At 39.7% G+C, this 25415-nt stretch overlaps 1 protein-coding gene and 1 long non-coding RNA gene across 3 annotated transcripts in view; both read left to right on the forward strand.

Moving 5' to 3' along the window:
- Window positions 1-25415, forward strand: part of MOB2 (MOB kinase activator 2) — a 103929-nt gene that overhangs the window by 8613 nt on the left and 69901 nt on the right. The gene's annotated exons all lie outside the window — the stretch shown is intronic.
- On the forward strand, window positions 1388-3977 carry LOC308474162. Its single transcript, XR_013984532.1, has 3 exons — window positions 1388-1763; window positions 2650-2694; window positions 3745-3977. It is a non-coding gene; the product is annotated as an uncharacterized lncRNA (long non-coding RNA).

The raw sequence follows: 25415 nt of genomic DNA on the forward strand, positions 1-25415 counted from the left end.
AATTGCAACTCATTACCAAACTTAAAACCATGGAGAAACCTGGTTTGAACAAAGACATTGGATTCTTATCCCATTATACATGACTAAGCCATTTCTCACCTTCTCACCCCTTGCCTTTTCCTGTAAGACCCATTACAGTCGTTAAGAGTCGTCAGCAGGCTCATCCCAGCTATCTGCCAATCTCCCATTCCCACCACCCTTCTGAGTAATACCCCTCCCCACCTTCTCACTATATAGAAGGATCTGGCAACTTCTGTTTCAGTGTATCTGAAGAAGTGTGCTTGCACACGAAAGCTCATACCAAGAACTAACTTAGTTGGTCTTAAAGGTGCTACTGGAAGGATTTTTTTTATTAATGAAACATTTAACATGTTTTGGTCCTCGTGTGGTAGACCAAATCTAAACATTTTAGAACTGCATTAATAGATTGGATCATGGCCCATTCGGGCTAACGGAGGTAAAATTTAGCTGTCATGACTGGTAGACAACTTCATGAATAAGTCCTCTATCAGCGGCTAATTCCTTTTAGAGCCATCTTAACCAGTACCCTTCAGCATATATTGTGGCAGCAAATTCTTTAATTCCTTAATTATGCATTGTGTGACAAAGCTCTTCATTTTGTTTGGCCTAAATTTAATGCTGATCAGTAGATTAATTTGTAGTTTGTCAGTAAGCCCTAGAATATCATCTCTTGTCACCTCTAATTCTTGAGATGTCTTGCCTGAAAAAAGTAATTTAAGCATGATATCTAATATCTTCCGCTGAAGATTGATGCAGAGAAGCAGAATGATATAGCCCTGCCCTTCTTTAGTACTTTCACACCTTGGCTATCTAACAGTCACCTCCCAGGCTAGTTTCCTGCTTCTGTTGTTACTTACATAAATGTTGGTCTTAATGTTTTTAACATGCCTATTGTCAGGACACCTTTTTGTCAGTTTGTGCTCCACTTCATTTGGACAGGTCTTTAGAGGAAACCTTGGCTTTTATGGCTTCCTTGTCTCTGCTTCTTAGATATACTGGCATACCTTTGGACTTGGTCTCATCTAGGCAGCTCTGTAACTAATGTTTCTAAGATGTTTATCTAGACATTTATGTCACAACTAAGATGTCTAAGATGTTTATCTAGACATTTTTGTCACAACTTCTAAACGTTGCTCCCCCATTGCATTGATTGCATGCATGTAAAAGACATTTTTAATGACCATCATGGGAGGTAATGTGTAAACCTGTTCTGAGTTTCACTCCTTTAATCAGATTTCACATAACCTCTGTTCCTACTACAGACTATTATTAGGGAGTCTAGAACTCCCTAATGTTTATTAAAAGTGCTGCAGCTGCTTAGGTCAATATAATTATTTGTTAACTAGCTGTCTTCTTTGTTGACTAAGCCTCCTTCTGCAAGGAGGCTTGAGAACTCTTGGGTTTTTTCATTGGAAAAGTACTTCTAGTAAAGTTTCAACTTTACTTTTGTCTCAGTCTGGTTTACATGTCAGTCACAGTAATTTATAGTTTGAAGTAAACTACTATGTTTGTGCCTGCTTTGTTACCTAGCTTGGCAAAAGGAAGAACAACCCATGGAGTGGATGGCTTAGCATTATATGTGATTCAGTGTGCATGGTTTTTTCTCTCTCCAGCCATGAGTGGAAGCCAAAGTGTTTTTCGTAGCTTACTACTCAACACTTGTTTCGTAGAAGCAAACCATGTAACACCAAGCCAGTTTCTCCATGGCTTCTCCAAGCTTGGCAATGGAGCGAGGGAAGCAGGTGAGATTGAGCAGAGTACACTAGCACATTGCTTGTTCATGGTAAACCTTAGTTTAGTTCAGATTATGGTTTATTACAATGTGCAGACAAGACCAGTGTGTGTATTAGTTTGTGTGCACTATTTGTGTGTTTACCATTATAAATGTTTTATATTTTGTTTATAGTACTATAAGGGTCTACTATGTTGCACACTTCTAGAACTAGTTTTGGTATCATGTATAAGTGAGAACCATGAAAGAGTTAAGAAGGTTGGCAGCTACCCAAAACAGTTAAATTAATGTTAAAAAAAATAGCCACCTTGTCTGAACATAACAGCAGTCTGATACAGGAAATGAATTAGATCTTAAACATTTATTAAAATTCTCTGTCGCTTTGTTGAGACAACTTACAAAATTTGGGGATTTTCTCAAGAGCAGCTAGCAGATCAGATACAATCTTATGATGTAATCTCATCACTATTTCTTGCAGGTAGACTTTCTTCAAACTTCTGTTTGAAGTGGATTCGAATTCAAGTTGGTTACTACACATAGAAACATAAAATTGTCGAGTTGGAGGGGACCCCAAGGGTCATCTAGTCCAATCTCCTGAAATGCAGGAATCTCAACATACTGTCTCCCATCCAATTTGAAACTGTACTGGACCCTGCTTAGCTTTGCAAATGTTCTGACAGTTTTATTGCTACAGTGCAACTAGATAGTTGCTATGGATGGATATTGAGTTAAAAAAAAACTTTCCCCTTCTTTTTGTAAAGCCTTGTTGGTGTCACTTTGATTTACACAGCTGCAGTATATACGCTTGCTATCAATTCTCATTTAGGCAGGTGTTACTCTTTTGTATTCCCACTGCTTTTTTTTTTTTACCTTTGTGAACTTCTTTCCCTCTACAGAAAACCACTGAAGATATCAGACCTATGTTTTCCACCCATGAAAAGGTGCATATATTGAAATGTATTGACCATCATATGCCATAAATGATATAGTGCTTTCAATAATTTTTTGTGACTTCTTCAAAGATACTTAAGGGTATAGAAAAAAATAATTGGGAAGTTTGACAATTTTGCGATTCACCTAGCAGCAGCATTCAAAATTTGTCAGGTGGATTTTGCACCTGGCTATTGGACACTTGTGACCAAGTGAAAATATCCAGGCACCAGGATGGTGCTTGGTGTCTCCACCCTCTGGAAGTACATGTCTGGGGATCCTTGGATCTTGACTGTTTTCACACACTAGCAACACATCCTGTAGAATTTTATACATTATATTTTATCTGCACAATCAGAATGAATTCCAGGAACCAAAAAGTTGTATTGAGAAATACAACTTTCAAGCTGTCTGGCCCAAAAAATGGCACCTAGACATTCCGTTTTGGTGACTGTAACCCTGGTTTAAGGAGCCATCTGGCATATGCATATATAGATAGATATATCTCAGAGTTTCTAATACTCCCTAGTGGTTATTGCGTTTCATTGTTGTAACAGAAGAAATAAGTGGATGATCTCCCATTACAAAAAATTAACTCAGTAAGAGAGAGTTTTGGCATCTTATATTCCTTAGGACACTGTGAAGCTTATTCATAGCAGGGGTGCTCTAAATATGTTTGCATCAGTCAGAGCAGTGATGGGAATTTGTGGTTCTCCAGATGTTGCTGGATTACAGCTCCCATAATCCTTGACCATTGGCCATGCTAACTGGGGTTGATGTGAGTTGGAGTCCAACAACACCTGGAGAGCTGTTGTTCCCCACCACTGTCCTAATGGAGAACAGGTGAAAGATATAATATAATATAAACAAAAAATCAGTTTGAAGATTAGCAACCTGTAGCATGGTGTTAATAAAGAAAAATTAAGGCCTCGTTCCTGAAAGTATTATCCTTATAATGATAGTGTGCTAGTTGCATCATTTCTCTTTTAATACTTTCAAGCTTTGGCATTCTGTGTGTGTATTTGTAGGTACAGGGTTGTTGTTTCTTTTTCTTTTAATAGGACAGCACACAGGAGAATCTCCAGGAAAGAATAAAAACAAATGCAGTGGCTTGACAGTATATGTATGACATAGGTACTGATTTGCTTGGTTTGGATGAGATATTCAAGGAGTTCTGTATTTTTCCTTCATATACAAAACAGGGTTCACGGGAGGGCATTGCTTTAGCTTTGGCTGCTGACCAGAAAGTTTTCAGATGCCTTGGACTGTAAGCTGGACAAAGACAATAACTAAACAGACGTTGATTTCATTTTTCTTAAAAAATTAAACCTTTAACTCTTGGATGCCAAGAGAATTCAGGTCATAGTTGTGATAAAAATTCTTGTTGTGGTTGTGTGGTATGTTTGCTGGACTGTCTCATGGCCTCTGGAGAATGTGGGCAATGTGCCCTGGCATAAGAGCAATTGAAAGAACTGAAAGCTGGCCTGGGTTTTCTCTCTCGCAGGAACACATAACATTGGTTTTATTGATTAACTTGGTGCATGGACTTGTTAGACCACACGTTCATGGTAGTGCTGATAATATTACTCAGTTCACAAACTTCATCTTCTTATTTTGAGAGACTCCCCGCCCCCCAATATATGCTATGTAATTCCTCCTTTGTTATCTTTCTACTTGTCGGAGGGAGAGTTCCCTTCAGTTTCTTGTTTTACTCAGTAACAATTTTACGGGTTTCAGTTAGTGTGAGATTTGTCTGCTGAACTGAGCCACCTTCCTTTTGTAATACTTTGTAAGTTGTCTTAGTTTTGTTGCTGTACCTGCTGTCTTTATACAGCAAACCCAGAAGTTACAGCCTAGAAATACGGAAGTGTGTCTTCAGTGGCAAGAGCACATAGTAAGTTAATAGGCCCTTGGCTAGTAAAAGAATGGTCTGGCTATTTCTGTTAATCAGATTAACGCACACATACACATGTTACATTTTAATCCTCCTATGTTTTTTAGATCAGTTTGAATAATTTATGCTTCTTCCAAGGCACTTTTTGATGATGAGTGTGCTCCAGCTCTGGAGTACATACTTGTATTATTTGAACTAAAAGTGTTAATTTCTCATATGTGTGTTTGTCACAGAGCAGGCATTTAATGCTGTTAGATGGGGCTTTGTGGCACCACCACTTGCTGGGCAGTAGTTTGTTAATGCTAATGGTTATACTTCTCTCTGAGCATCCAGAGCAACAGAATATTGTAGGGCTTACATAAAATGCAATGTGAACAAAAAATAGTCCTTTATACCTAATACAAACCAGGAACTGCTGTAGAAGAAAATATGTGTTTTGTCTAATTTCCTTGCCTTGTGCATGGATGAGGAGAGGAACATGAAAGGAGAACATTTTCCTGAGGCTCACTATGACTTGTTGCTACTCATGGACTTAATAACAAGCTATGGTTTGTCGTTGCATCTATGGTAAACTGGGTCATTGTTCCTCAGGAATGCATGGCTGTAGCTATCAGTCTGTGAGGGGGTTGATTTTGTTTTATAATGCAAGTGCTGTAGCTTTGTGGATAGAGTTAAGTGTGGGGTTGTTAATTTTTGTGTGCATATCTTTGTGTGCATATCAAATTATTTCTTTTCAAACAAAATCTGTAGGAAATAACTTCTATCTTTATCCTATTTCCTGTATTATTACTCTCTTTCATTTGGAGAACAGCTACACTATCTCCTTTCCCTTTTTGTAGTGTATTTGCATATTTTATAACTTGAAGACTTGTTGCCGGTACTTTGTTCTTTTCCAGTTTCTGTAGTTTCTGCAAGGAAGACATGTGCGTGCAAAGCACCTCATATTCACATCCTGTTTTCAGGCACTGCACTTTTCTGATGTTTCTATTAAGAATGTGGCTTCGAGGGATGGATATACAATGCAGTTCTCATTGGAAAAGATTACAAAAGTTCTCCTCACCCACCACTGTTCAGTTTGTTAAAACACGTCTCCTGCATAACACTTGCTTCATCTAGTTGTGGTGTTGAAATCCCATGTTTTAGTAGTTATTCTTTATTTGACTGTCTAACCAGTTTAAGATTCTCACTATGAAAAAATTCAACCACAGAGAAACGGCAATTGCACAGTGAAGGAAGTGGTCTTGGAGAGGAAACTAAACTTGTTTCTGTGTAGTGTTCTCTTTAGTCATCTGGTTAAAGAGATGTGCAGATGTATAATACTGGAAAGTAAGAAGTAGCACCGAAGTTCATTTTATTGAAAGTTGACCCTATCTGCACTTTTAGAATAAATGTGTAACTGTCTGGCTGCATTCTAAATAGAAAGAATTTGCATTAGAACTCATTTAATTTTCCGCTGCAGCTTTAGGGGCTATGTCAAGTTTGTCAGTTCAGGGCTACCTTAAATATAATCAGCAATTGTATAAGCTAGAAATGTTAAGATCCTTATTTTTACTGATATTTTTCTAAATATGTGTATCTCTTCATAAATCTGTTTAAAGCCACAGAACTAGGTAGCAATCTAGAATGCTCAGTGAATTCTCTTCAAGACAAATGCAGCTGGTTGTGCTCGCTGTTCTGATGTGAGGTATAAATTGGTATGGGTTATAAAGACTCATTTATCCAGATTATCTGACTACCAGTTGCCCAATTTTTGCAGTGTACAAGTTGCAGTTATGCAGGCTTCTGAACACAAGCAATGTGAAATCATTGTAGCAATTTGAATAATGCACGTTCTTCTAAAATGGTATGTTTGTAAGTGGGACAGATTCTACAGGGTGAACTAACTTCTTCAGTTCCTTTTGACACATCTGGAAGATACCATGTTGAGTACTCCTGCTTTAGAATTTAGCTTTGTTACAATAAAACCCTGTGTTCCCAATCTCCTGTGTGACAATAATTTCTGGTCTAAGGTTGCAGTTTCCTATGTATAGACCAAGAACTGAAAGAGTACTCCAGTTTATGGGTGAAGAAGAACCTGTAAATAGAATTCATAGAATCATAGAATTGTAGAGTTGGAAGGAACCCTGAGGGTCATCTAGTCCAACCTCCTGCAGTGCAGCTATCTCAACTTAAGCATCCATTGGGCATCAAGAAAGCAGTTGTACCTCTGCATAGTGGAGGGACTAAATTGTGCTCTTCTGATTCTCAGCCTACCTTATATCATCAGAAAAAGGCAGACCTTTCCATAAACTCAACCAAATCCTGATTCAGGGTTAGGCATTTAACCCATCAACAAAATATTGTAAAATAATCACTCATTTTTTTGCAATCAGATGTAACTTTGATAGGTGTAAAAAAGAAAGAAAGGAAATTACTGCTTACAGGGGCATTTGTGGCTGATGATATTTAGCTGTTTTTAAACAAATGCCCCAGTACATAGTATTTGACCAGTGCTCTGCCCTTGAGTAAGCTTTAATAATATTTCTTTTGCAATCTCTCTGCCATATTCCTTTTGATGCAGTGGGAAAACATGGTAGGTCTCTTCCCCCACCAAATATATGGATCTTTAGTAGGTAATAATTATGAAAAAGCAACTAATCTGAACTCCCTAACCTTGAAAAGGTAACTTTAAAAGGTTTTATATCCCCTTAAATGAAATGAGAACTATGACTGCGGAGAAAGCAGAGAACTTCTATTTATGGTAGGTGTTTGTCCTACAAAATATTACTGTATGTTGGTGCATTGGGTTGTAAGGGTGAGAGGCTTGTCCATCTCTGAAGCCTTGGAACTATCTATAAAAGTGCAGTGCTGATGGACGGAGGCTTTTTTTAGCTCACTAAAATGATTAGGATTTTTGGACAGAAGCAAACACTTGCATGGTATTAAAATATCTTTTGAGCTAAAAATAAATGATACTATTTTTAAAAAGTAAGTGCATCAGTTCTGGGTTCTGCATCAGCTATCTGACTAAGTATACTCTGAGTAGACCCACTGAATTTAATATGTATGACTAACTTTAAGTCCTTTTGGCTTAAGAGGGTCTATTTCAAGTATGACTTAGTTGGATACCACCCTATGCTTTTGGTCCTTGGTAAATATTCCAGTAGATGCCAGATTAGAGCTAAGAAAATATATTGAAGTCTGACTAAGGAGTAGGCCTGATAAAATATCAATCCATGGCTATCATTTGGATATGTTCAGTGAAATCCTGTTAAATGACCTGATTATGAAATAATGTTAGTTTGTCGGAGCTCTGCTCTTGTGCACCAGGTGGTACGAGTATAATGGTCAAGTGATCTTAGAGAGGTAAGTTATGATGTGTAATTTAGCATCTACATAACCTTCTTGTGGTCTTGTATGAGCTAAATTGGTTGTTAGGATTAGCACACATTTTTGTGTATGTTCAACCAAACCCCTTTTAGCTCCCAGCACCACTGCTTATCTTGTATACATCCTGTTGCTGTACACAAGAATGTCGGCTGAGATACTAAAGATTCATAGGAGATCTGTGAGGTTAGGAAGAAGGATGATTGGAGGCGGTGGCTGCCTCCAGGGCCTGCCCAGCTACTCATGCCACTGGTTTGAGGAAAGGAACTGAGGGAATGGCTTGGTTTGCTGAGCGTGAGTATTCTAGCCTCCTCTTTGAGCACTTCTACTTGCCTGCCACTTCTAACATCTTTTCGCTTCTCTTTTCCTCTGTCCGCAGGCTAACAGGCAGTGCATCAGTACACTTGTTACAGCTCTTAAGTGTACTGTGTCAGTTTCACAGCTCTCTGGTGTAATGTGAAAGGCAGTGGGATAGGTTTATCAGAAGCAGCTGTTTTTATTTTGTAGATTGTTGCATGGGTGGAGTGGCAAGGGATGGGGCTAGTAGCTTTTGCAGGAGATTAAGATGTAATTGCAGGTTTGGCTTTGAAAAACACCCTGCTAAAGAACAAAACCTGTGAGTAAAAGAAATAGAGCATCAATACATTTTAATAAGCCTTTCGCTTATGGATCTTTGTAGCAGCACCACTCTAAGCTGTAGGCCTCAGAATAAGTTTATTACATTCTCCATTTTGCCTTAAGTAATCATTTTTCAATTGTGAATTGACCAAGGGCGTGGCTAAGCTGTTGCTGAAATGGCTTGTACCAACCTTCAAAGGATGCTTGAGATGGGTCAAGGTGTTTTGAGGCAGGGAATAGCCAATGAATTCACCCTCTCAATATAATTGATATGTATTATACCCTGAAAGTGCTAATCAAAGAACATGCAGCTCATTAGTGATAGGAAAGGAGGAGTCTGTACAATATGAATTCTAGACCTTTATGGAAAGGATAAGAATATACTGCTTTGTGTAGATATTTTCTTCATCTCTCAAAACACTTCTTAGAAATCTTAATGGTTCTGAAAGGTAGTGTAGTGTCGGTATAATTTTCCCCACAGTACAGATTGGGAGGGTATTGTGGCTGACCTAAGAAAATCTAGTTTGAAAATGTAAACCACTTGGTACTTTTTGTTAGGCTTTTTTATCCCTTCTAATTCTAGGTGTGAAATTATAGAGAAGCTGTGCATTTATTATTTATCAGGCTTATCCTTCAGTAGAACTTACTATGATGTACATAAAGTTTCCAGGTGATCTCCTGTCTACGTGTTGACAAGAACCAGACATGCCTGCCTTCATTAAGGTTCAACACCAAGTACCTTCTGACCATAACTTGTTGGGGAAAAAGATCTTCAAAATGAATACAAAATTGTTTTAGGAATTTACTCCTATTTATTTCTTCTGTGTTTGGGGAATGCATGGCCAAACCTGATCCTTGGCATTCTGTTGAAACTGAAAGGAGTTTAGAAAATGTATCCCACAAATTATAGCATTGTTTGCATTCTGTGATGTCCTTGTGAAATGCCTAAATTATATTTCCTGTGCTGATAAGATCCAAGATCAGTTATTCTAGTAGCAAATGGTGGACTTATAACGGCCCAATTTCTCATTAGTTCAAAATCATTTGTGAAATGTCTTGTGCTATCACAGATACTTTGTGTTACATCTAATGCTAGTGCCACTTGCAGAGAAGCTAGTACAGATGATTTCTGAGCAGAAATAAGTGCATAGAGGAACACTGGAGTGTCTGCCTTGCACTAAAGAAACATCAACTCCAGGCGAAGTGGCCATAGCTGCCAGATCAGCTGCTGAGAGGGTGTAATCCTCTTCCATAAACACAGTCAGCTAGCTTGTTTCATGTTGCCTGAAACTGAGGCTGATCCCTGCAGCCCTGTTTGGAAACTTGATTTTTCTTGCCCTGCCCCTCCCCCCCCAACCCACTTTCCATCCCATCATCATTGGGAACATTTTACAATGGTAATGAGCTTGGCAAGCACAAGGGCTCTGCCTGCTGCCAGGATAAAACACAAATAAGAAAAACAACAGCGGCTCCCTCCTTTCTCTCTCCACCCTTTGCAGTGGGGTGGCTGGTACCACTGTGCCCATGCTGTAAGGAGGATAGAATGTCCTGCCTGCGGTTTCACGCAGATGGCCTGGAATCTGTCCACACTGGGCAAGAAAAGAGGGAATGCCACTCACTGGCCACCCTGTTGTTTGTGTTTAAACAGAGGGAAGACAATGCATCTAATTTCTCTGTTGCTCATTTAAAAACATACTGGCATGTATTGTAGATTCTGTGGAAGTTGACCACGGATGATCCAGGAAATTTTAGACCTCTAAAACTAGTTTTTTGTCCCATATGGTTGGCATCCGTATGTCTTGGGACAGATGGATTTGGAAGAGTGTGCCAAATAAACCAGTGGAAAGCACCTAAGGGTAGAGTTATTAAACATATAGGAAAAACAAGCTTGCCACCACCAATCATTCATAATTTTCTGAGATGTCAGTAAAGACAGATGGAGAGATCTGGCTACATTAAAACCCACTTCCAAAGGATATTGCACTTATTCCTTGCGATGAGTACATTTTGGGCTTTCTCTTTATTAAAGAAATAGCTAAGGACAGAGGTTCATCATATGATGAGGATAGAGGAATTTCTTCCATTAGAGTATCAACCTGCAAAGGCCCTGGGGACTATGTTTTTTATTTTAACTGGCGAGGCAAAGCCTCTATTGTTCCTGCTCAGGACATCTAAAGACACTCAGGGAAGTTGAATCACTGTTGGCTGAAAGTCTTTGTGTTTTTAAATGTAAACAACAGCTGTGATATGCGTTTGGTAAACAGAAGAATAAGATGTGTTGGCATTTTGGATTTATTGTTACTGGATGATTGTCATAATATATTTGGCTGAGGTAGATGGTTCAGAGTTTAGGGTAGATGGTGCTCAGAAGTTATTGATAGCTATTCAATGATGATGATGGTAACTATTCTGTTTAATGCTGCTTTCAGACTGAACTTCAGTGACAGTGCGGGTGTGAGGGGAGAAACCTTGCAGGCACAAGGGAATGCCTCTAGAGGTGTATGTGTGCCTGGATCTGTTGCGCTGGCAATCCTTGGATTGAAACAAATCCTATTTTTGTGTGTGGTGTGGTGAACTTGAAATTCCTGGGTTCACATAGCTGAGACACTAACTTGATGGCCTTTGTTAGAGGTATAGGTAGCAGTGTTGGTCTGTCGTAGTCGAAACAAAACAAAAAAGTAAAAAAAATTTCTCCCAGTAGCACCTTAGAGACCAACTAAGTTTGTTATTGGTATGAGTTTTTGTGTGCATGCACACAATGTATCTGAAGAAGTGTGCATGCAAATGAAAGCTCATACCAATAACAAACTCAGTTGGTCTCTAAGGTGCTACTGGGAGGAATTTTTTAATTTTATTTTGATGGCCTTGGACACGTTGTTCGCTCACCCTCAATTTTCTATCTAAAATAGGAATAATAACCTATTTGAAGGACACATTGTGAAGATGAACAAAGGCTTGTAAAGCACAAAGTGCTAAAGTGCTATGATGGGGTGTAGTAAACTTCAGAATTACTAGGTTTTAGAGAAATGCAAGTGGCAAATGCTACTTCAAAGAGCTCTTATTGCTCTGAGCTCTCTCTCCCCCCCCCCCAATGCTGTGGAAGTGCTACAGGGAAAAAACTTCAATGACTCCTGATGCTAGTTGTAATTACTCAGTGTGCACTGTTGTCATGGTCTGATGTAATTAAGTTAGATGAAGGCATGATTTTGGCCTTTTGCTGTTGATGTCCATTTAAGATTCATATAATAGTTTTTAGTCAAATTACCAGTCCCTTTTCTGAAGGCAAGCATTTCCTCATTTGTAGGGATAGATCTCATTTAACATTACTGTAACTTTTAAGTGTACACGTACGTTTTTCTTTCTATCATTGGCTTAATTTGGCAACAGCAAAGCAGGGCTTTGGCAGACAGGAGTGCCCATATTGGTCTGTGCATTTCTTCCTTTCCTCCCTGGTTTTTAACATTAGTTTACTGTGACATCTGAATTGGCACACAGTGGCATTGCTTAGCCTCCAAGTGATACTTCACAAAACCAATTCAAATCATGGTTCAGTGGAAAGATGCTGCCAGTGTTGATTTTCTCTTGTAGCAAACTTGATGGACAGGAGGGTAATGAAACAAAGTCACCCACCGAAAAAGTGGAGGCCTTTGCATGCTTGGAGGGCGAAGCTGACTCCAGAGGACCAATTTCTGCCTGCCCATTTGATGAAGATATAAAAAGTTTAAGGGTGATATTTCTTCCCTTAACTTTAGCAAAGGATTAAAAAAAACCTTGGTGGGTAGAGCATGAGACTCTTATTCACAGCATCATTCACAGGGTTGGAGCCACATGTTGGGCAAAAGATTCTGCATTTCATGGGGTTGGACTAGATGACCTTTGTGGTACCCTCGAACTCTACAATTCTATTACTTTATCAGGCACAGCAGGGAGAAGGTACATAACCGCATACCTCACGGTGCTGCTCAGGTTAGGCACTTGCTGATCAGATTCTTTTGCAACCAGCCCTGTAACCACTGTACCCTTTACAGTACTCAGGCTTGGAATGAGTAACTTACAGCATGGAGGGAATACCTCTTCCTCCACTTAGTAGCCCCCAATGTCCTCTCACTTTTCTGTCTGAGTGCAGCTGACTTTTTTTTTGGCTGACTAGCTGCTGCCCTTTTATTTTCTGTTGTGTTTACTTGTTCCAAAACTCCCGTTTAGAATAACTGCCAAATAGAAAGACATTTCTGTAAAAAGGATTGCCTATGAATTAGTCACTTTAACAGGGCTGTGTAGGTCTTTTCTACCATACCACACCCCATATGTCTTTTTTAAAAACCTGCCTGAACAAGCTGGAAAGGTAAATGAGCCATAGCTGTGTTTTGTTTTCCTTTGGTAAATCATTGTCCTGGCTAACGAGTGTTGTCACCATTTTAAAACTACTTTTTTCATTGAAAGCAATTACTGGTGTGTTGATTAGATGTTTGATAGGCCCAATTTAATAGAACTTTGCATTTGTCTTCATGAAATTGAGATTCTCAGTCTAAACTAGTACAGTGGTACCTCGGGTTAAGAATTTAATTCGTTCAGGAGGTCTGTTCTTAACCTGAAACTGTTCTTAACCTGAGGTACCACTTTAGCTAATGGGGCCTCCTGCTACTGCTGTTGCGCCGCCAGAGCACAATTTCTGTTCTCATCCTGAAGCAAAGTTCTTAACTCGAGGTACTATTTCTGGGTTAGTGGAGTCTGTAACCTGAAACATATGTAACCCGAGGTACCACTGTATTCGGTGGTTCTTGTAAACCAGACACGTGCAACATAACGGCAAGCCAGATGTGGGGCTTACTTGCAGCCTATTTGTAGCCCCCTAGGATTCTTCCAAAATCCAATCAACAGTGGACGCAACAGTTGTGTGTTGGTCCTCCTCTCTTTGGTTCCAAGAAGGGTGGTGGAGTTCATAATAGTTTGTCCAGTTTATTGCAGCTGGCCGTGGTGTATTACAGGGGAGAAGGACCTTTTTCAGCTCATGAACTTCAGTGTCATGGGCAACATTCCAGGGGTCACATGCCAGTGGTGGGCATAGCTAGAGGCAAAAGTGGGTGGAGCAGTAGATGTGACTCTTGCCTTTGTTTAGTAAGCTGCATTCCAGCCAGGCAAAAGCACCCAAGAAGGGCATGGAGTGGGGTCTGTGGAGAGTCTCAAGGGCTGAATACAGAGGCCCGGAGAGACACATTTGGCTTCCAGGCTTGAGGTTCCCCTGCTGAATTGCCTGTCTAATGCTGTAACTCTGAAGGAATTGCTGGGAAAGTGAAATAAGCACTTGGTGGGTACTCTTGTACTGAACAGAAATGAGGGTGAAGAAGGATTGAAGAAAGAAAAATGGGGCTAATTGTGAGATGAGGAGCAAAGATATTCCTGGTACAGGGTATATATGTGTGTTGGGGAAACTGGATTTCAGTCCTGTGCCTCCAAAGACTCACCTGAACCTATCCCTGGTATACTCCTCTCTATATCTGTTGGAGCACCTATAGAGGGACAGGGGAGATTTCTGCCATGAATAGATCTTTGGCAACTTGTCTCATTTAACTACAGACATCCCTCTCCACCACTGAAGAGGATTGCCCTACAGTTCTATGTCGCTCAGTGTTCAGAAAAATAAGGGATTAACTCAGGTTACTTGTACTTCAGAACAATCCTCATTTGTAATAAGTATTTTCTACATCCCTTAACTGAGTATGAATGTTAGGTGAAAAGAGACATGGGTTTGACTTTTGCAAGTGGTAACTTGAGGAAAAATGGAATTGTGTAAGAGTATAAGGAGCTGAAAATCAGGAGGACGTAGGAATGCTCTTTTTGAATGCATTTGCTGCAGAGCTCCCTATCTGTAGTTTGAGGGCAGTTATGCTGTCATTCTTCATAGAGTGGTTTGTAAGGATTACTGAAATAATGGTATATGGAACTCTGAGTATACAACCCCACGTTATGTAAAACATACTACAGACTATTCACATACTAATACTTGTATTTTATTGAAGATATATAAATAAAGTATATAAATAAGGTGAAGGAAAGAAAAAAGAAAAATTAAACAAACTATAATACAATATGATATATGGGTATCTAAATACTACCCACATACTAAGCCACTACTAGAAGTGCACTTTGTGTTGGGGGCTTCTCTGGATTTGAGAATTTTATGATGTATTCTTTGAAAAGTCTCCTTATTTTGTTGCATTAGCAGAGCACTTTGTATCCAAAATACGTTATTTTTCTCAGGATATTGGTGTTATCCTATTTAAGAGGGGAGGGTTAAAAAAAAACCTGTCTATCTTGTCTCAGAAAGCAGATTGTAAAGCTTTAGACAACTTTCCTCAGAACTAACCATAGAACAAGAGCACACTTCTTTTTAAAAAAGCAACCAAATGCTAGGATGAGCAATGATTTTAGATGTCGTTTGTTAAACTCAGACTCCCCTGTTCCCTTCTGAAGTTATGAAAGGTTTCCTTGACTTTATTTTGACCTGGGCCAACTCAAGTTGCAGGCTGCAGATCTCCTTGCAACTCAGCTCTTTAAGCACCAGAGTTTCTTGCATTTGTAACTAGAGATGCAAGGCCCTAATTTATATTCCATGTGTGTTACTTTAGAGTTTATGGAACGTCAGATTCCAAGCAGCTACAGTTGCTCAGGTACAGAAATGAGAGCTGACAAGAGATGTGGACAGACATAAGAATGTGTTGAATGGGATATCTTCCAATCCCCATTTGAAATTAGTTGTTGATAAACTAAGCTTGAACTAAGGCAGGGACATGAGAACTCAGCTATGTGATACGAAGTGTCGTTCTTCTATTATCAGTATTTGTGTACTCAGTGCTACGAGAGATGTGAACTTTGAAATTAAACAACCTGTGCTCCAGCAGTTATTCACATTACATTTCTTAAGTTTTCTTAGCATCATAGGGTCCAGTCCCTCCCCTTAAACAATATCTGGGCAGAAGTAGTTGCATTGCAGCTGTTTCAACTTTTCCACTTGCATTTCTTGTTCCTCATATCATTTGTACAGTTGCTATTTGCATGGGATGAAGAGGCATATAGTTTGTTTCTTAGAAAATGATATTAGCAGCATCACTGGCATGTGCTCTAAATCTGAAGTTGAGGACTATGGCTTCTTTTGTGTGGATTTGCAAACATGGTGTGTGTGTGCTAGCAGCTTCTTAACTTAGTAATGCACTTTCTGCCAACTAGACAGGGAATCTTTATCAGTGCAGGCTCCTCCTTTCTTCAGAACGCTGAAACCAAATTAACAGCATTAACTGACTTTATTTCATACAAAATCTGTAACTTGTATTTTGCCATGTATTATGCATTATAACTTTTCCAAGGGTAAAACACACAAACCATCAGCTGTAGAGTGCTTTTCAATTCTCTTCCTCCCACTTGGTATTCTAGTGAATCTGCCTTGCAGCCTTTTGATTACACCTACTTGGTAGTGCTCTCCAAGTGCACATTTACACACTGTCCAAGCATAATGCTACAGTATGAGCACAACACTTCAGAAATCATATATATGCCCCATGGTATATATGCCCTGGGAAACCAACCCATAAGTGATACTTGCATGCTTCTTTTTATGAAGTGATTTGCTTAGGTTCTCTCCCTGCCCCGCCCCATTTTTACTGTAATGGTGGATTGTGGTGATCGTGGAGAGGTGGATCAGTTCTGGACTTCTGCCACAAAGCATTTGTCCTGGGGAAAACATGGACTAGAGCTAACGCCTTGGCATTTCTGCCATCATGGGAGGGAGAAGGCCGCTGCCTCCACCTTGATAAATTGCTTTCTCCATTCTCATTAACTCATTTCCGTCAGGATAGAAGCTAGTCAACTGGTCAGCTCCAGTATGTTTGATTTTTAACAATACTGTGCTTCATTTTAGAAACAGTAGGAGGTGCTGGCTTTGAAACTTGCCCAAAGTCACACGTTTGAACATTACATAACTTACTCCTAATGGCAGATGTGAAAAAATTTGATGTAGCTACTCCCTAGTAAAAGGCACTTGGGTATACTCAGGGATGCCCTCTCATTATTTTATACACCTTTGGAATGTTTAAAAATGGCTTAATATGAACTATGTCAGGGCCCAAGTCTATCAGAAAGTCTTCTTTAGCAGTATTTATTCTAAATTTGTATTTGGTGGTTTGTGGTTACACTGGAGAGAATATGTTGCATATGCCCTCTTTTCTTTATAATTCCAGACAATCTATGCAAAATCAACCACATCTTTATGCTCTCTATCTATTAATCTAGATGAGGGCAGCCCAACTTTTCATAGCAAGTACGCCGCAATAGTACTTTGACCTGGAAACCACAGGCTGCACACCACCTTGTTGTGTGGGGAAGTGAGCCCAGCATTTGATGCCCAACCCAGCCCTCCTCCTGCCTTCCCAAAGCCAGGTAAGCAAGGCACCAGGTTTTGGGAATGAGGTGTGAGGCAGGGTTCGAGAGCCCTCCTACCTCCTTCTCAAAGCTGGGAAAGTGCTAACTAGGCTTTGGGAAGGATGTGGGAGGACTCTAAGACCGTTAGTATTTCAAAATTAAGGTATTAGGTTGACATGGTTTGTGCCATTCTATGGTGTGTGAATCTTGTGACCCTGCATGGTTATCGAGTCAGCCAAGTAACACATGAAAGTAATGCTAGATGTGTAGACGTAGCTACTTGTATGCTGTGTATTGTGTGTTAGGGAGGGGCAATCCTCATAGGTGGGCACATGTGCAACTGTATGGAAGTGAGAGCTGGGATTGCTTTGTATGACTGTGGCTGATCTAAAATTTAAACTCTGATCCCCAACCCCATATCCGTAACCATCCATTGAAGCATGTTTCCTCTTGGCTTTGTGTCTTGTTGAAAACACCACAGTTTAAAGTGCCGTTGGGTTGCTGAGATGTAGTATGCTTTTTTGCAGGCTGTAGCAGAGCAGGGTAGACATTTTGAGCTATTTTAGGCTAATTCTTTTGGCTCTAGATCACAGAAGTTTGCTTTAAACAGAAGTTGTTGTTCTTCAACCAGGCATCAAACTGTGTTTGCAGATAAGAACTCTGTGAACTGTAAACTGGTAATTTACTAAAAATATCTGCTCTGTGGACCAAAGTAAGGCATACTATGATCTTGTAAAAGTAATCATGTTACATATGTAATCATGTGGGGCTTTTGTTTTACCAACACAGCATCTAAAATTTAATTTCCACCTGTCAAGAAACCCCTGCATTTTGCATTTTGCTTAATGGTGGAAAGTGACATGGGTAACTGCTAGCTTTATAGTCACAGATAGGCAATCAGCCATTGCTATGTTTCTTATTTCCAGTGAGTGTTAATGCAGCCTGATGCTTGCATAGCACCTGAAAGGCCTTATTTGAATACCTGCTGTTTCTACCCTTACTCCAACTTAAGACTACAAAATGCTGATAGAGATAGCTTTACCATCAGCCAAATATTTTGTTCCTCTTCCATAGCTCCCTTTTGCTTTGATAGCCATCTAGGCTGATAAAGAATTCTTGGGAGCTTGAAAGTTTGTGCACTATTTTCTAATATTTTGGTTGGTCCACTAAAAGTATTGTCCTATAAAATGGACTTTGGAGTTTTTCTTATGGGTCAGCACAGCTATCTTTACTTTTCATGCTAAATGAAATATTCAGATTGCTTGTTGAGCTTGCAAATATTTCGGGTATTTTTCTCCTATATGAGCAGCTGCTGATTTATTCATCCAACTGACACTTGCATCATTTAGTTCTGTCATCACTATACTCTTTCAATAAGCTTCATGTTCTAACATACTCCTGTTCTTCACTGCCAATTTGTGATTCACTTCTCTTGAATTGCCACTTAACTTGCAGAACTCTCTCTGCAACTTTTCCACCCCATAATCATCTAGTGTCCCCATTGTCTCTGCTTTGACTTCACTAGTGAACCAGTAGATTTGTGTGTTTAGCCTGGATGGAAACCAGGATAAACCATGTACAGGAACCTTGCGACTTACATGCATTTAGCTTGTATGCATTTAGTTTTAAGTGCTTGGCAAAAATAAACAAACAAGTAAATAAATAGGGGGTTGGCATCCAAGGGAAAAAAGACTTCAGCAACCCCACCCATCATTGAACCCAATGTGTTTTAACGATACACAATTTTTGACTTTACGTGCTGTCCTCAGAAGGTAACCCCCTTGTAAGTTGAGAATCACCTGTACTAAAGATGATAAATTCTGAAACGACAATATTTCCTTGCTAAAGGTGCTGAAAACAAAGGTGGTATGTGAAACACTTGCAAGAGCAAAATCATTTAATTGGTAACACTAAGAAAGTGCTTTTTGCCTTTCTTAAAATACCCCTCAAAATAAAAACAAAACTGATGCCCTCTCAGATACTTTTCATATAATCATATAATCATAGAATGGTAGAGTTGGAAGGGACCCTGAGGGTCATCTAGTCCAACCCCTTGCAATACAGGAATCCAAGCATGTCATAAATGGCAGTTGGCCATCCAGCTTCTGCTTAAAAATCTCCAAGGAAGGAGAGTCTACCACCTTTCGAGGGAGTTTGTTTCACTGTTAAACAGTTCTTACTTTCAGACGTTTTTCTCATATGTTTAGTTGGAATCTCCTGTCTTGTAACTTGAAGCCATTGGTTTGGGTCCTACTCTCTCCAGAGCAGGTGAAAACAAGCTTGTGCCATCTTTCATGTGACAGCCCTTTAGATATTTTAAGATGGCTATCATATCTCCTCTCAGTCTCCTCTTTTCCAGGCTAAACACACCCAGTTTCCTCAACCATTCCTCATAAGGCTTGGTTTCCAGACTATCATCTTGGTCGCCCTCCTCTGCACACATCCCAGCTTGTCAATATCTTTCTTAGATTGTGCTACCCAGAACTAGGCAGAGTACTCCAGAGAAGAAACATTTTGAAAGCCAGATCCCTCTCCCCAGGGGGCAAGGGAGGGGCCACCTTAGCTTGTTGATGAGCAGCTCATCAGGCTATTCAGCCTTTCCTCTCTTTGCCTCAGACAGAATGAGTATTTGTTTTGTAGAAGTAGCAGCCCTCTCATAAAAAGGGCATGTTCCTCAACCACTCTATTATAATGACTCAGCAGGGCACACTGTCTCTTTCCCCCTTTGAGACACTCTGATGCTTAAGTGCTATGGGTATAAAGCCACCTTCTATCTGCCTTTATTATGCAGAATGGCTGAGGTTTGCAATTTTATTTAAAACCTCATTTCATTGTCAAACTACAAAAATAGCAATTGGAAGTGATGACACATCTTTTTGGGGCCACAACAGATCAGTAGGGAACTGAAGCTTAAACCAAACAAGAAGCTATTAGTATCTCATCTACTTTTGTAATGGCTCTTTTCTTTAATAATTTGTTACAGATTAGTGCTGATGGAAGTTAGCATTGATTACATTTCAGCTACCCACCTACATTTTTCTCAATCACATATTGGTGCAATAGAAAGATGAGTGTAATAGTCCCCATGTTTATTTGGAGGTAGAAAGGCAAAAGTAGGCAGTGTTGGAACTTTCAGTTTGTTTTGCTTAGCAAAAGCTTAGGTGCAATTCCTATTTATAAATATGTCATACCAGTATTCACATTTCTCATTTCCTGTCCATTATAATTACTGTTTTCCATGACTTAACTGTACCTGCTTTTAACATGTAGAAAATATTTTTAATAAAAGTGTATTATATCTCATTAAAATTTAATGTATTGTTTCTATCTGACCTCATCTGAATGTCAGTATTGCAATCCAGCACTTCTCATTTCTGCTTGATTTTCACCTGACTCTTCCCTCCATCCCACTGCCCAGCTTGTTAAGTGTTGTGTGCATTTTTTTTCTTGAAAGAGAAAAGGGCAGAGAGTAATAGTTACAATGCATCAGAACCCCTAGCACTGTAAGGTCTTATCGGCTGTTTGAAAGTACAGTGGTACCTCTGGATATGAACGGGATCCGTTCTGGATCCCCATTTGCATCCTGAAGCGAATGCAACCCGTGTCTGCACGGGTTGCAATTTGCCGCTTCAGCGCATGCACATGATGTCATTTTGACCGTGGTGCGCATGTGCGAGCGACGAAACCCAGAAGTAACGCGTTCCGTTACTTCTGGGTCGCCGCGGAGCGCAACCCAAAAACACTCAACCTGAAGCATATTTAACCCGAGGTATGACTGTATGAAGCTATTTCCCTTGCTATTCCCATTTAGGTTTCTTGGGTGTGTGAGAAATTTACAGTGGTTGAGGTGAGGAGTCCTATCCCATGCTACATTGAGAAGTAAATATGTATGTTGAATTCCCCAGGGCAAGAGTATATGTTTAAATTGGGATATATAGTTGGAACTTAGAAAATTTGTTCTCCTGTTGATGTAAATAGCAACCCAGCCACACACTGCACAGTCCCTTATGCAAACTGCTGGAGTGAGAGATGCTGCTTCTGAATCCTGCTAAAGCAGTGGTGTCCAAACTTTTTTCAAAGAGGGCCAGATTTGATGAAGTGGGGGGGGGGCAACCAAAGGGCCGACCAAAGTTGTTGACCTTTCCCCTTTTTTTAGGATTTTACCCCAAGAAATAAGCTGCCACAGGGGCCGGATTAAACCAACCGGCGGGCTGGATTAGGCCCCCCGAAATGGACTTTGGACATGCCTGTGCTAAAGGCACTGCATGGATTTAGTGGTTCCAGGACATTCTGAATGAAATTGTTTACCTCCAGTTCAGTCTGACTTTAGGCTTGGTTTTGGAATGTAAATTACTTTGGTAATTGATTTGTAGCAGATAATGTACAGGGGATGGAACTGCTGTGAATTATTATTTTTAAAAGTAGCAGCCTAAATGTATTTGCATTCATTGTGCTTACTCATGGCATTACCAACTCATCAATCCCTAATTTGTTACAGCGTTTCTTTCATGTATGATAGAGTAGACCAAGATAAACCAGTAGTGTATAGCAGTTCTTTCTTTATGAAAAACCTTAAAGCTGACCCAGAAAGAGAAAGTATTCAATTGCTCATCATCTAACATTGTGTATGGCATCAAATGCCAACAGTGTCCTTCAGCTCTCTATATTGGACAAACAGGCCAAACCTTACGCCAAAGAATAAATGGACATAAATCTGACATCAAGAATCACAAAACAGAGAAACCAGTAGGAGAACACTTTAATCTCCCAGGACATTCTATACAAGATCTCAAAGTAGCTGTTTTACTACAAAGGAATTTCAGAAATAGACTGGAAAGAGAAGCTGCTGAATTGCAACTCATTACCAAACTTAAAACCATGGAGAAACCTGGTTTGAACAAAGACATTGGATTCTTATCCCATTATACATGACTAAGCCATTTCTCACCTTCTCACCCCTTGCCTTTTCCTGTAAGACCCATTACAGTCGTTAAGAGTCGTCAGCAGGCTCATCCCAGCTATCTGCCAATCTCCCATCCCCACCACCCTTCTGAGTAATACCCCTCCCCACCTTCTCACTATATAGAAGGATCTGGCAACTTCTGTTTCAGTGTATCTGAAGAAGTGTGCTTGCACACGAAAGCTCATACCAAGAACTAACTTAGTTGGTCTTAAAGGTGCTACTGGAAGGATTTTTTTATCCAGAAAGAGAAAGTGTATCTTCTTTGATACTTTGTCTCTATAACTTGCCTGCCTGGACAGAAATTTTATACACACATCATTGCATTAAAAGGTGGACCTGTACATTGTCTCTTGTTCCTCTAAGCTAGCGAGGAGGCATTGGAGGGTGGAATTCAACTTTTTTGCTTTGGTGAATGTTCTGTCATTCTGAACATTGCAGCTTGCCAGGCAGAATGATCTCCCCTGGCAATAGAGGGGAGGAAGTCCCATGGCGCAAGCAGATGCCCTCGCACTGACCAACTTCATTAGGTGAATCCTACCCAGAGTATTTTGTAGTAGGCAGGAAAATATTAGGTAAGCAGTGATTCCAATGTCTGCGGACAAACGCTGGTTCCCTCGGCCTGTAGAGCGAGATGAGCGCTGCAGCCCCAGAGTCATCTGCGACTGGACCTAACGGTCGGGGTTCCTTTACCTTACCCAGAGTATCTTGTAGTAGGCAGGAAAATATTAGGTAAACAGTGATTCCAATGTTAATGTTATTGGATTCTTTTTTTTACAAAAACCCAAACAGGAGATGCTAAATGCTGTAAACTGCCAGAATCGGCCTTGTTTTGTAAGCTTTTATGCAGTGCCTGGTGAGCTCTGGTCCATGGGGTCACGAAGAGTCGGACACGACTAAACGACTAAACAACAACAAATGCACTAAATGTATGTTGTGAAGGAGTTGAATCCTGTACCTCTTGGAATTAGGTCTTTTAGAATAGCTTAGTCTGCTTCTCTTAAGCAGCTAACCTGCTGATGACTCAGCAGAGGGATGCAAGCATACTGCACCCTTTGTAGCTAGCCATTTATTCATGCTTCCTTGTGGATTTGCTCAGTGTTAGGAGACTTGGATGTGTTTGGATACTCTTTCAGGAGTGAAGTCTGCCTGTAACTATGCAAACATGCCCAAGTGTGTTGGCCGGGCTCTCATTGTGTCTGAAAATTGGCCTGCTAAATGCTTCCAGCTTGAGAATTCTGAATTTAGGATGAAAATTCACTTTCCAAGCTTCTCGAGACAACAGAAACAACACTTCCAAAGTGACATGTTCCTCTGTGTTTTCGATATCTCATGTGCTTTTACCTTCATTATGGACAGTTTGAGTTTGCCTTCAGACATGCCCATTGTTTAGGGAACAACTAAATTATTAGACCATTTGTTCGCATATACTTCATTTTTAATGGCATACAGAATCTTTTATTCACCACAGATGACCAGGAGAATGTCTATTTGCAATCCTGTTTTAATGTCCTTTTTTGCTGAAGAGGAATATTCAGGAGCTATTCTTCCTTGATGCTCTAAAACGTAACACTAAAGATACAGTTTATAAAAGAGAAGATTGAATCTTTAGCTACTCCAGTTACTTGGTTTGAAACTTTTGTTTCTAAAATAGTTATTTTACACCTTTTTTTCTTGTAAGCTAAAAACGAAATAACAGTGACATACAGTGGTACCTCGGGTTACAGACGCTTGAGGTTACGCGTTTTTGGGTTGCGCACCACGCTGAACCCGGAAGCACTGGAACAGGTTACTTTCGGGTTTCGGTGCATGCACAGAAGCACCAAATCGCAACCTGTGCGTGCGCAGACATGGCGCTGCGGGTTGCGAACATGCCTCCCACACGGATCACATTTGCAACCCGAGGCTCCACTGTATTTGGAAAACCTGATACAATACTAATCATCCACAAACACTTGCCTGCAATATATGGATATACACACGAAGAATATGTAGGGACTGAAGTTGGAATATCCTTTGTTAAGTATTGAACTGAAATGCCTACATAGTGCAAGGAAGGGTGGCAACAGTTGTCACAAATAACATTGGCCATGACCTCTGCTTGTTTTGTTGCTCACTACTTCCAGCTGGGAAATTCTTGGTGGTATTAGATCCCTTTACTTGGAAATCCAAATGTTAATTATTTTGCAGACACAACCTACACTACTTGTCTGATTTACTGAAGCTTGAAAAAAGTACTTTTCAAAATGTTCTTATCGTAATCTCTACTCTGTAATATGATACACTCTTTTTTGGGGGGGTGTCTAATACTACTTAAAAACTTTGCTTCCATCTGTTTGTGTTACTCCCCCTTCTCATGTTTCCATTTCACAACACTTGGTTTATTCTCCTAGTAATGAATTAGCACTTGCTGTTCTCTTGTCTCATTTTTATTTTCTGTCATTATGGGAATCATCCACTCTAAAACTAATCTGTTTAGGAGAAATATTGCCTGGAATTAGTATATTCATATTTTGAAAACTCTGGCACTGTGATTTGTTACATTGGTATTTTACTTTTGTATTAAACTGCTTAAATAATAGGAGGAAATGTGCTTTTCATCTGTAATTTTAATGAAACTTGTGGTTTCACATCTTAAACTTAGGGAGCCAGCTATCTCTGAAATTTGGTAGACTTCATCTTCTCAGAAGAGGTGACCATGTCTTCATATTGCATCCAATTCTGGCAGAAAAATCAAACAGACCTTTTGTTTGACTTTTCCTTTCCTAAACTTCTTTGTTTTTTAAAAAATCAAAATGCTGTCAATTTGGGAGGTTTAAAACACTGTAGAGGTTTTCCTGTACCAATAAATTTCATTCACTTTGGCCAAAGGAGAACAATAATAGCCATTTTAGATACCCCATTATAGTGAATGGGGAGAACAGAGCTTTGTTGTATAGAGCGTAACTCAGAACCCAGAGCACAGATCAAAGTAGAGAGAGCACAACATGAATCAAGCAGATGAGAATTTTTTAAAATATGCAGGTACATATAATAGTGGATTTGCATTCTGCCTGAAAAAGTTGGTCCTAAATATTAAATAGCTTTGATTTGCCTTCCAGTGCATGTTCCCTTCTGTGCAAATTATAAATTTGCTTGTAGTGGTGACTAATGTCTACCAGGCATCTTGTCAGTACAGTGGAACATTTGCCCTTGGTATCCTGGTACTATTTAAAATGATAAGATTCCAACGTTTTTAATATCTACATAAATGAATTGGTATCCTGTATTCTTTCATTAAGGTTCCAATAATGAACCCCATCAAGGCGAATAATTATCTAAATAAAATAGAGCAAAATGGGAACAAATGAATTTAATATTAAAATTAAAATCTCTTAATTGATATCTAACTTATCTGCCTTCTTTATGCTTAAGACAGCAGCACCCACTATTTTTAGAGACAGGAAACAATAAAACTAGCACATTTACAATACAGGATGCTT

This window comes from Podarcis pityusensis (assembly GCF_964106645.2).
Source record: "Podarcis pityusensis genome assembly, chromosome: 1".
Lineage (NCBI taxonomy): Eukaryota > Metazoa > Chordata > Lepidosauria > Squamata > Lacertidae > Podarcis > Podarcis pityusensis.